Source organism: Eublepharis macularius, chromosome 11, assembly GCF_028583425.1.
Source record: "Eublepharis macularius isolate TG4126 chromosome 11, MPM_Emac_v1.0, whole genome shotgun sequence".
NCBI lineage: Eukaryota > Metazoa > Chordata > Lepidosauria > Squamata > Eublepharidae > Eublepharis > Eublepharis macularius.
The window spans coordinates 62,134,892-62,146,684 of NC_072800.1; positions in this window are offsets into that span (position 1 = coordinate 62,134,892).

The window sequence follows — 11,793 nt, forward strand, 5'->3', positions numbered from 1 at the left end:
TTTCTACATGAGAAATGGATAAAACCAAATGATATCACATAGTGCGCATTGAAATCACAAAGATGAAAAGATTCAAGCTATCTTGGGATGGAATGAGGTACCTTTGCAGGACCATATCATCCAAGAATTCCAAGATTTATCAACTGAAACTCTACGATTCAGTGGAAGCATCAAGGATTTTCCAGCAATCCTGAGAGAAGCAAAAGCTCCCATAAACTTGGAGATACCCATTCCATTTAACACTTAGGAATAAACATGAGTCAAAGCAAATAATCAAATAGAGAAGGTCATCAGCTGTAGTTAGTAGACTGTAGCGTCTGAGTACTGGAGAGCTTACAGAACGAGGGATAGGAATCAGACATGGAAGAAGTACATTTACTCAAAAAATATGAAAACTGAATTGAATCATGAACATTATCAAATTGTATTGTTCTCTACCTATAACATTGTCTGTTTAAACTAGAGATGGGCACGAACAGCAATATGAACAAAAAAAGCCACGAACAACCCAATCTGCTGTTCACGAACTAGCTGTTCGTGAGGCCCCATTCTAAATGAACAGGTGGTCGTTGCAAGCCTCGTTCGTTGCTGTTCATTGCTGTTCGTCAAGCCAGACAGTCTGGCACCTGCAATCAATTGCAACCCCAGCCGGAAGGAAGAGACAGACACAGACTTGGAATAAAGGGCCGTTTATTAAAATGACCATAAAGGTAATGCACGGCAAGAGCTAACTAAGCGGTACAGGTCAAGCCCTGGGGTCAGCACACTGACCACCGCCTTGCCTGTCTGGGCGAGCCCCAATGCCCCGGGTGTAGGCCATCTCAGGAAGGGCTGCAACCCGGCCAGCTAGGCCCTCAGATCCCCACTCAAGCACCTGTTGCGCCCCAGCCGCCCAAGCATGAGGTTAGGCCTTGTTCCCGGGGATCCACTCAGGCGTCTGCCCTCCCTGACGGTAGCCGCCCAAGCATACCGCCCTAATGACAGACCCTGTTCCCCAACCTTGGGGAATGCCACAGGGGCTCACCGGCCCGCACCCTATTCCCAAAATCTCCTGCCACCGCAAGGGTCAAGCCTCTGCTTAGACCCTCGCGCCCCACAGGTGGCCTAGAGCCACCCAAAGCCCTTGCCATAGGTCATCTAGGAATATACCATTGCCCTCAGGTGACAGATGGACACCATCTCCTCTGTAGAGGTGGACAAATTCGGCCCTAATCTTGGGGTGTGGCAAATAAATACCCAAGCCTTGCCCCAAAGACCTCTTAATGGCGTGGTTAGCCTTATGTCAGGCCCTCTCTATTGCCCTGGTGTCAAAGGTCTCCCACCAAACCCATCGTTGTAGCATCTCTGACCATACTATAAGCACACTCGGCCATCGGCTGCTTATGTATTCAAGGTCCTCAGCTACGTGCATCGACAGGGCCTTGCCCTGTGCCAGCCCAAGGTCATTACCACCCAGGTGAATGACCACAATGTGTGGGGGAGGACCTTTCCGTCCCCTAAACAGGAGAGGCAGCAGGCTGGGCCATCTGAGACCACGCCTGCCCTGCCAATCCACTGTGGCCACAGCGCACAGGCCCAGCTGGGATCCAAACTGTGTTCTCTTGGCTTGATTGGCCGCCCAGAACACCATGCTGTGGCCACAAATCAGGATTCTCTTCTTCTCCTGGCCCGACACGGCACCTGAGGAAAGAACAATTAGTTTGCCATTTAGAACTGATGTAGGGGCCGGACATAGGACCAAAATGCCCTTGACTGCCACCTGCCCACTCTCTGAATTGCCCGCTGAGGGTATCCTATAGAAGCTGCTATGGAGGCCGCACCAATCCGGAAGGAGTGCGTTCTGAATTTGACCCCCGACAAGCCAATTTTCTTGAGTGCCCTCTCTGTCACTGCCCAAAACTGATATTTAGTCAGTGGGGCCTGATCTTCATGGCGGAACAAGCCCCCTTGGGCATCCCCACAAACCGTGACATATTCCTTGAGGGCCTTCACAGGGCACAGCTCCTGCTTAGAGCAGGGGCCCAAAAGCAAGGTGGTCCCCTGCTGCTGCTGGTCTGTCTTGGACCTTCTAATCCCAATGGAGACTTTGTCCCCCACAAATTTAATGTCCTGGGCCTTCAAGGCCCGTCCAGACGCATCTGTACGCGATGAGGCCACCAGCTCACTTACTCGGAGGGCCCCAAAAAATGCCGTTAAGGCAGCAGTGTAAAAAAGCTTCTGTTCAAACACGGATGAGCAGACTTCCGCCCACGCAGTCACCAGCCCCCTCAGCACTGACGGGGAGATGGGCTGCCTCGGGTCCCTTGGCTTTTTAATGCCCCCTAAAAAAGACTTCAAAGCCTGTAGACCAGGAGGCATCAGGGGTGACTTGAAGTTCGGCTTCTAGCAAAAGCTCCTCCCTCCAAAAAGTCACCCCATTAAAGGTGTCAAGGAATTCCTTCCCCACCAACAGGTCATCCCGCTTGCCCTTATTAATTCTTAAACGCTAATGGGGCAACCGTAAGGCCCTCATAGCATCGCACAGCCACCTGAGGAAAGCCCTCCCAGGCACAACTGCCTTACAGACAAAGTTTAATTGGCCAACTAATTGCTGCAACTCAAGGAGAGATATCTTGGCTCCACTCAAGCAGCCCTCCAATCGAGCCCAAGATCTACCACCGTCTCTAAGGGCAACCTTAAGGTCTGTTGAACTGTGTCTAGTTCTATTCCCAAGAACGTTATGACAACAGATGGTGTCTTGGTTTTCTCATGAGTTAAAGGAACCCCCAGTTCCTCAGAAAACTCCATGAACTCTGCCAAAAGCCTGGCACACTGCCCCAAGCCAGCTGGCCCAGACATCATAAAGTCGTCTAAACAATGGATGAATAGTCAGCATCTCTGCGCCTTGGGGAGACCGGAAGAAACCGTTCAAGTACCCTCAGCTTTACTGGGCTGGGCCCCTTTTCCAGGCTCTTGTTGGCCACCACTGCCCCCAAAACGTTTCCCACCCTGTCTTCCTTTGGGGCAGGCAGATTATGGGTGGGTTCCCATGCATGCAGGGCAGTCATGCATATACTTGCCCACTTTCTTGTTGCAAAGCTCCTCGGACGTGAAGTCCCAACAAAGCAGCCATAATTAAACCTGCTGCCCCGCAGAAGTGCGGGAACCTGAACCCTGAGAGGGCAGAATAATCATATGACCACTCTCGCTCCTATTTCTGAGGTTGGACTTGGCAAGGGCCATGACCTGCACCCACAGCTGTATCAACCAAGCTGTCCCCTCAAAGTCCGTGTACCCCCTGTATATAATATTCATGTATTGGAAAAGGGGGAGAGCCCTACCTGGTTGTGCCCTAGTCAATACCCCTGCATAAACCAGGAACCCAGACAACCAACGAGTCCAGTTCCTGCCAATCTGCCTGCAGCAGATCTTCTCCTTATCCCTATCGTACAGATCATCTATATCCTTCTTCTCCCATTCCCTGAAGAGAAGGGTAAAGACATCCATGTACTAACCCTTTGTATATTCCCCCCCCCCCCCGCAGGCAATGCCATATCTCCCGGGGGAAGTGTCCTATAAGGAACCATGCCATATCTCTGGGGTCCATAAGGGGCCAGGCCCATCTGCTTGCCATAACCAAAAGGCAACCAGGCCACCCAGTCACAGACAGAGGGAAGGCCTATCCATCCCAACTGGTAGCACAGCCCAATACAGGCAGTACTTGCGCCTGCTGCAGGTGCAAGGAGCCACTGGCATAACTAGGCCAAATAGTTAGGCCTGCAGAAGGCCAACCAAGCATGGGATGTGTCTCCAAAACAGAAAATGCAGGAGCGCCAGTAGCAGCTACCTGTCCCAAAGAGCCCCAGGGCCAAGTGGCACTCCGCTTGGGCAAAGGATCCTTACCGTCAGGCATGGGTTGTTCCACTGCTATGGCAACTTGCCCACTGTCAGCTGACCATTCCTGGTCAATGTCAGCCACACTCTCAGTTAATGTTAGATGGTCCTGGCTGCTGCCTCCATCACTTGCCACCACTCCTGATACTCCATCCAGGGCAGAAAGACAAGAGGCAAGATCCATATTAAAATCAGCCCTGGTCATTCTTTTAGCACCCGTGCGTGGCTGAACAGGTGCAACAGCTGATGCTGTACCACTCCCAGCCCTCTCAAGAGCAACAATGCGCTCCATAAGTTTCTGCCTGCTTGGGCCATCGTCTTTGTCTGAGGGAGACAGAGCCCGAGTAGGGTTCCGCTGCACTGGCCTTTTTACAGGCCACTTCCCCATTGATGGGACACCCCCATTTCTGGGCAGCATAAACATTCCCAAATGATGACACAGCAGCCGTTAATAATGTGTTGGACTGGCTCGCAGCTTTACCCCTTAACCAACTGTTAACGCTAGCCCTGACAGGTAGCACTAAGCCCCTGCAAAAGTAACAATTGCAAGGAGCAGTACCAAGCTGCCACATAAGATGGCACCGAGCATGGCCCTGAACAAATCTGCCTGCCAACAGAATGGCTGTCAGGCAGAGACAGGCCACCAGTAATTCTCCACCACAAGATGGCGCCGAGCACAGCCCTGAGCAAATCTGCCTGCCAACAGAATGGCTGTCAGGCAGAGACAGGCCACCAGTAATTCTCCACCACAAGATGGCGCCGAGCACAGCAAATCTGCCTGCCAACAGAATGGCTGTCAGGCAGAAACAGGCCACCAGTAATTCTCCACCAAAAGATGGCGCCGAGCACAGCCCTGAGCAAATCTGCCTGCCAACAGAATGGCTGTCAGGCAGAGACAGGCCACCAGGCCCTCTTTTATGGCCCACAAGAATATAGGCTTAGGTGCCGCTTTACCAGTAAGCCAAAGTGAAGAACACAGGCTCTGTTTTTAAGTTACTTTATATTACTTCTTGCCGGGGGTGGGGGGAGGCTAAATGGAAACAAACAGGCTTATGGCAGGAAGAGTGGTTTATGTGTAAGTGGGGGGGGGAGAGGGCTCTCACCACCCACTCTCTCCAAGACAACTATTAAGGGGAGTGACCACACCCAAGTTGGGCCAAAGTCCCTCTGATACAGCCTAGCTGCCCGCCACCCCAGTGCCCAACCAGCCTGCTCAATTAAACCGCTCAATTACTCTAGCCCCAAAAGGCCCTGAAGCCCTGGCCTGTATTGTGCGCTGCAGCTGCAGGTGCCAGCTGCCTCCAACCGCCTCCAAGAGCTGACTGCTATCGCTGCTTTCCAACTGCCTCCACTGCCGCCATCAATGCTTGTTCAGCACACATTCCTCCCTTCAGCTTCACCACTCAAAGGAAGGCAGAGCAAAGAGCTCTTGCTTCACCGAGCGCTCGAAGAGACTGCAGCTGGAGAGAGCGGAGCCGCCTGGATCAGGCTCTTGGCTCCGCCCCCCAGCTAAGCCCAAGATGCCTGGGAAGGGAGCCTGTCTCCTCCAGGGCGGGGCCACAAAGGACGGCTGCCAGCTTGAGCGGCATTCTGCCGCGCTGGGAGAGCCGCATTCTCTTGGCAATTTAGGCAAGGATTGTCTGAACTCTGTCTGAACTCCTGCTGTTGCCCTGGAAACCCCAATCTAAGCCCAATTTAGCTTGATAGGCGGGTCTTCCTTTCAAGTATGGAGCTCCAAATTTGTTACAAGGGAGCAAAGACCAGGGGGGGAGGGGGGCTCCCAGCTCTGGCTTAGTTTGCAGACAGTGGAGAGGGAGAGAGTTGCTGTTGGCATTTTGATAGAGTGCATTGGAGTTTGAATTTTCTTTGTGTGTGGTGGGATAGGGATCTACCCCTTCAAATTCCTGGGCTGCTGCCAGGCTCTGGGCCAAGCTATTATTTATTATTGGTACCTTTTCTGCTGCCTGCTCAGGTAAGGTTTCTGGGAGTGGTGCAGTAGGGATCTACCCCTTCAAGTTCCAGGGCTGCTGCCAGGTTCTGGGGCCAAGCTATTTTTTATTATTGGTACCTTTCCTGGTGCCTGCTCAGGTCAGGTTTCTGGGAGTGGTGCAGTAGGGATCCTGACTTGGATGATGGCTGGAGGAGAGCCTTCTGGCCCCCCACGAACAGCCAACCACGAACATGTCCGTGAACAGGGTCACGTTCGTGGTTGTTCATGAGTCCCTGTTCATGGATGGCAACGAACAACGAACATCATGTTCGGATTTTTTTTCTGTTCATGCCCATCTCTAGTTTAAACACCTATTTCATTCAGTAAAACATGTTGCTGCCATCTAGCGACGAGACAAAATATGTGTCCAATATTCTTATTACTGATGAATACTGTGAAAGTGTTTCACATAGCCAACGAAAAGAATAAGAGGATTTTCATTCAGGAGCACAGCAATATTTATACTACATCAGAAAAGAAGAAATGCATCATAAATAACTTTTAGCATATTTGTGATGGTAAACAGCATGCTACACCAAAGACCCTAATGGTGGGTGGGAAAACAAATTTCTTTATAGGTTTAGGTCATCTAAGTCTGGGAAAGCCTCGAAAATGCATAGAATGGCCTAAGTAACAAAAATTGAATTAGGCAGCTGGAGGTGATGAGTCCCAGAGTGGGAGCCATGCCAAAACCCACTGAACTTTCCTCTGGAATGAGAAGCTGCACTGGCCCAGCTGGGCAGTTGCCCATATCCAAAAGAACAGTTATGTTCAAATCTATTGTCAATGGTTAATACTATGTAGTTGGTAATATCTGCCCATTTGATAAGTTATGTCTGATGATGATAGTAGAATTCCAGAACAGATTCACTGATTGCCAGAAGCATGGAAAGAACACGAGAAGGGTTCAGAATCCATTTGAAGTAGCATCAGAAGATGCAAGTAACTGTTTTCAGATGGAACTAATTGATTTGCAAGCCATTCTTATTTCCTTGGCTAACAGAAAATAGCCACAAAAATCACACTAACTAAGTAAGCATATGTAGCTAGATAAAATGATTTGACAGTAAAATATTGTTCCAAAATTAATTGCATACAAGTTAACATTTCTTCATTGACCTCTGAATGTTTACGGTTGATCTAAATAGGTCAGTTAATAATTTTGTTACATTTCAATTTAAGATGTGGCCCTCTTTAGGGACTGGGTACTCTAATGCGGCCCCATGTTCCAAAAGGTTGGGGACCCATATCCTAAGGAAATGATCATGTATACATGTAATGCCTCTTCTCTCGTACACCAATTGTCTGTAACAGATGAGTGACTGTACAGCCATTGACAATTTAAATAATTGCTTTCATATTTTGTCTCTTCTCATAAGATGTGTCGTATATTTCAAATGTGGCTTAGTTTGAGGGCCAATGCTCATACTATTGACATTAAAGTATACACGTCTGCAGACACTATAGATTTGACTTGTTACAAAGCACTTTCTACATGACAGAAATTCTATACACACTTACTTTGAAATAAGTACCTATGAATATAGTGAACGAGCACAGGGCCAGGCTAGCAAGACTGACATCTATATTTATCCTGTAGATGTCAGTATTACGCTATAAACTGAATTGCTCTTATCAGACTTCCCTTACTACCACTTCTTTATCCTAGATAAGTATTATAATTTGATAATATAAGGTAATTTGAATTTTAGGTATTTATATTATGTAAATTATAGTAAGCTACAATTTTAATGATCGCCTGGATATTTTAAGTTTATATTGTTGCCAAATAATGATGCTTGTAGGACTGATCAATTTAAAGATTGGTTTATTAAGTAAATTTCTAAAGGTGGTAATTTGTTGAAATATGTACCTTTAAATATTTATTTTAAAATGGTGTGAGTCTCGCTGATGTGCAATCATGTAGTTTTGAATTGATTTCAAGAATGTGATGGCCTCTGGTTAATAAACTTTGTTGTTGTTGTACCACTTCTTTACCATTCTACTCATATCTGTCTGGAGATTCATAAACATGGATGCCTAGTACTTATACTGTTTTAAAATCTAAAACAAATAGTTTACCTTCTAGACCCAATATGTATAGTCATAAGCAATTGGGCAAGGAAACCTGAATCTCAACAACAGAAACTTCCGATTTTATGGCCCACATGGCAGTCATTTTCCCTGATGTTGTCCCTCATGTAGCCATTTCCCCTCCCCAGCCACTGGGAGGCTTTTATTTTAAAAAAAAACAGCACTAGGATATTGTTATAGTGATATATTGTTGTAACAATAAGTGTAGCAGGTTCTCTGCTTTCATTTGTTTTAAAAAGTAAATCTCTAGCCCCTTCACTTAAGGAGATATAAAAAGAAAGGCCTATCTTCACAGAGGAGACTTATATTATTCTTAAATGAAATCTGGGAATTCATAGAATCTGCTACACCTACTGTTACAACGGTATATTGCTGTAATGATGTCATAGTGCCAATATTTTAAAAAATTGCGAAAACCCTGGTAGACCAGTGGAGGGGGGTTAGCCACTTCCAGGGACAGGGGCAGGGAAACTGTGAGGAAACCTACCATGTGAAAGCACCACTGCTGCTGCCATTTCTCTACATTGACAATAGGGAAATGACAAAATCCTTTCCTTGTGTGGAACCTCCAAAGAGTTAATGTTTGGGCCTGTTCTGGGAGCTCCACATTTCCCATGCATGTGGGAGTAGGATTGCCAGGTCCCTCTAGTCTCCCAGTGGGGGACTGGGAACTCAGCACTTACCCTCTGTGGCGTCCTGCGTTCCTTTTCCTTCCGGGAAGTGATGTCATCACATGGGTCAAAGGGCAACCTGGTGTGCACTCCTGCGCTTACTGAAGGGCTGAATCGCCTCCCCACGGGCCCGATTTGGCCTAAAATGGGCCCGTTGCAGGGCACAGCGCCCCCCCCCACTGGCCAAGTAAGTGGGGTCGGGGGGAAGGAGGGAACAGGGGATCCCTGCCCCAGGTGGGGGATTGGCAGCCCTATGTGGGAACCAGATTTGGACCAGGATCATGGTGTGAGGAGAAGGAGCTAAGACTTTCCCCAACACTATTTTCCTCGTCTGAAAAAGTTCTGGAAAGTTACAATCTTATATACTACAGTCAAGTGGCCTTGATCTGAGGATACTTAAATCCAGAGACTGGAGCCATGACTAGACAAGGCAGATCTTCCTACACACCTGAAAAATCCCACAGGTTTGCAGAAAAACTTGAAATCTAAAAAAAGTACATTGGGGTTTTTAAAAAACCTAAAATGATAAAAGGAGCACCTGTAGCTTTAACCAGATGCCCTCAGTGGCTGTTGCTAGGCAACTATTAGCCAGTATTCCAGACTTAGTTTCTGTCATGAAAGGCAGGAGTCAGAAGCAGGGCCCTATTCAGGACTGTTCTGGCCTTTTAGCAGCAACCGCTGGGTGACTTGATTCCACATGCTTTGCATGACTCACCCAGTAGCTGCTTGCTACTGTTCAACAGCATCCTCCCACCACACACACACACAAGCCAGTGTAGTGTAGTGGCTGGCGTTTCAGAGCTGGATGAAGGAGATCCAGGTGTGAATCCCCACTCTGTGGTGGAAGCTTACTGGGTGACTAGGGTTGCTAGGTCCTTGGGGGGCCAATTTGGGGGCTGAGGGAACACGAGAGGAGTCACATCAGGGGACTTATTGCCCATGCATCCCCCAGAGCACCCTGCGTTGCACCAGGAATGACAATTCCTGGTTGGTGCAATGTGGAAGTAATGGGTCGTGGTGGAGGCTGACTGAGTGAAAATTGGCCCCAAACACTAAATTGGGGGCTGATATTCACTCAGTTGGATCCTAGTGCAACCACTTCTGTGGTGCACCAGGAATGATGTCATTCTGGGCATAACATGGGTGAGTGCAGGGGCGCTCTGGATCACATGGGACTACACTTTGCTCCCAGCACCGTATTCCTGCACCTTTCTTCCTCGTTACCAGCCAGGTGAGAGGAAGCAGGGGGAAGAGGCTGGAAGTGGGGAAATGCCAAGTCTATGGGTGACTGATCCAGTCACACACTCTCAGACTAACTTACCTCTCAGGGTTGTTGTGAGGATAATAGGGAGGGAAGGAGAATGATGTAAGCTGCCATGGGTCCCCATTGTGGAGAAAGGCAGTATACAAATTAAGTAAATTAAGAAATATAGGTGGAGATGGGAGGGCAGATAAAAGATAAGTTGTTTAATGGGTGTGAAGGAGAGGACGGTGCAGAGAAAGATGAACTTATAGAGGCTAAATCAAAAAGAGTCCAGTAGCACCTTTAAGACGAACCAATTTTATTGTAGCATAAGCTTTCGAGAATCAAGTTCTCTTCGTCAGATGCATGATCCGAACTGGTCAAATACAGAAGAGGAGGGGAGAGAGGGGAGAAAGAAGGGGACAAGCAAAGGAATGTTTTGATTGCCTCCACGCTAATTGCATTCTGTCCCCTTGTGATATATGTCCCCTTCTTTCTCCCCTCTCTCCCCTCCTCTTCTGTATTTGACCAGTTCGGATCATGCATCTGACGAAGAGAACTTGATTCTCGAAAGCTTATGCTACAATAAAATTGGTTCGTCTTAAAGGTGCTACTGGACTCTTTATGATTTTGCTACTACAGACTAACACGGCTAACTCCTCTGGACTTATAGAGGCTGCCAGTCAGAGGGAAAGAAGAAATAGTGTGGGGAAGGGGGTATAGGGAAAAGTGAAGTACCCCCACAAGTCCTTGCAGATTCTCCACTATTCAGTTGGGCCTGGCTCAGCCAGCACCACACAACTGGCCATAGGGGAGAGGCTGCTGGGGAGGAGAGAAGGAAAGATGAAAACCAGAGGGGAGACAAAGGTGGATGGGAAGGAGAGAAAGAAGCAGGATATGTGGTTCAGAGAAGAGAAAGAGGACATGGTGGGGAGGGGGAAAATGAGACACCCTCTGCAAGTTCATGTGGGTCCCCCACTTGTTTACTTTACTGAGGAAACTGACATGTAGCTATATCAGTACACGTTAAGCCCCTAGTGGGACAAATAGCAGAGATATTTTATGACATGAGAACATCACGGTGGGGGCCAAGCCTCTTCTCATTGCATGCTGCAGTCCCAACCCAGAACAGGTCCCTGTGCTGGGAACCACGGAGCTCCGAGAACATATCTTTGATCTGACTGGGGAACATACTTGTGGGAAACATGTGAGGTTCGGCCCCATACAATGTGTAGGGGAGTATTTAGTATTTACCTGTCAATTGTTTAGAATTGGGGGGGGGTGACAAACAAAGACCTCCTACATGGAATTCTCTGCTCACATATTAGTTTAAGATGCAGAGCCACATACTGTGGGAGCAACAAAACCAGGAACTGTCTGGCACAGGTCCTTGCTCCACTTTGCCTCAAGGAAGTCCTGACAGGTCAATAACACAACAATTAATATACTTGAGCTGCATAATTAGCAAACACTTTGCATTAAATGCACATTATCCTTCTAGATTTGGGGGACCTGATATGCAGCATATTAACAGTAGAAACAAGCGGGCCTGTACCCAGAAATTTCAAACTCCAGAAGAAACAACAAGCAACAATGGAACAGTCCAACATATACAACACAGTTCCTTTTTTAGCAGGTAGGGATGATTGAATATCTGGCATTTCGGCTGACTGGATTGACTGTTCATTGACCTGGTCATGACTGTTCATTAGGTTGCTTCACTGTTTTCCTTCCATACCATGCAACACAGCACAATTAGCTTTTTGCACATGCACAGTGTCCCACAATCTGAGTGCTACTACCTCCTGTCCTTGCAGCATAACTGCTCTTGTTTGCTTAACTGTTCAAATAGACACATCAGTAACAAGTGATAAATAAATACTGAGTTTTAATAAAATTTGGTGTTTGTTTAAGCAGACACT